At 58.5% G+C, this 1,388-nt stretch overlaps 1 protein-coding gene across 1 annotated transcript in view; it reads right to left on the bottom strand.

Moving 5' to 3' along the window:
* Positions 1-1,388, bottom strand: part of GALT (galactose-1-phosphate uridylyltransferase) — a 44,127-nt gene that overhangs the window by 1,316 nt on the left and 41,423 nt on the right.

Below are 1,388 nucleotides of genomic sequence, written 5' to 3' on the forward strand. Positions count from 1 at the left end.
GTTTCCAGGCAACCCTCCCCAGAGGATCTGTGTGGCTTCCTAGCAGGGAGACCCAGGGAGGGATGGGATGCAGGTGATGCAACTGGTCTTTTCTTCTGTAGAATTCAGCTTTCCGTGTGAAACGTGAGGGGGTTAGCATATGGTCTTTAAGAGCCATTTCTGGTGAGGGGAACCGGCTTAGGAGGTGGGACTTCTAGCTTGCACAGGGTCAGTGGAAGTGGTGGTGCCCCTCCCCACCTTGTCCTGGCATCTGTGATGGGAGTACATCAGGGTGGGGCACTGGGCTGTGAGTGCACACGTGTCTCCTGCTGGGGCTGCTTGGAGGGGTCCCCCAGATGACGTGGTCAAGCATGAAATGGAGAAACCCATTAGAGTGCCAGGAATTCTGCCTCTGCTCTCTAGTCCCTCAGCCCACCTTGTCTTCCTCTGCTGCCCCTCAACATGGATGCCCTCTCTTGGCTGCCTGCTCCAGGCCATAGGAAACTTTAGCCCAAGTCTGGTGCCTTGGCCCACCCCACCCTTTGTCTCAGCCCATCTGTCTTCCACCCCTCCCCCAGCTACTCAAAGGTGGCCTCTGTCCCTTCAGATGTCACTGTCACATTGGAAGCCCCAGTGTTCTTCTAGATGTCTAGAGCCACTGCCAACATCAGGGTAAGGACCTCCCAATGACAGGGTGGGTGAGGATCCCCCCAAGGAAGATCAGGCTGGGTGAAGATATCTCCCCAGATAAGGTCAGGGTGGGTAAGAACCCCCCAGGGCAGGTCGGTCTGGGTGAAGGCACCCTCCCAGGGTAGGTCAGAGTGGATGAGGAGCCCCCCAGTGAAGGTCGGGCTGGGTAAGGGACTCCCCCAGGGAAGGTCATGGTGGGTGAGGGTCCCCCAGGGACAATCAGTGTGGGAGGAAATCCCCAAATGCCTTTCCCCTGGAGTTCCGTACAGAGGATGAGGGAGGAGGAGAGGCCCTTACCCTCAAAGAAGGTGTCCTTTGTCTAGGAAGGACCAGGTGCTGGTGACTATAGGGGCCCTCCCCAACCCAGCAGGGGGTGTTCCACCCTGAGGAGCCCTGAAGCAGCTGGGAGGTGGCACAGGAGTGGAGGCTCTAGCCTGGAGACAAAGACCCTACTAGACACAAGCAAGCCAGCAGCCCCTAGCCCTGGTCCAGGAAATAGCACATGTGTGATCGGCTCTCTGGGAGAGGAGCACTGGTGGGTGACAAGCAAGCCAGGACCTCCCAGGAGGAAGAACAGCTAACAAGGGGTCCCTTACTGCCCACCCCAGTCCTGTAGCAGTGGATCAGTGTGGTCTAGGGGGGAGTCTGGGGGGAGTGGCTGCCTTTGAGTGGTTGGGCTGGGCTGAGGGACCCCCATGTGAGGACTGAGGCTGGTAGCT

The sequence above is a fragment of the Orycteropus afer genome, unplaced genomic scaffold (assembly GCF_000298275.1).
Source record: "Orycteropus afer afer isolate SDZICR_OR568_19922 unplaced genomic scaffold, OryAfe1.0 scaffold00285, whole genome shotgun sequence".
Taxonomy (NCBI): Eukaryota; Metazoa; Chordata; class Mammalia; order Tubulidentata; family Orycteropodidae; genus Orycteropus; species Orycteropus afer.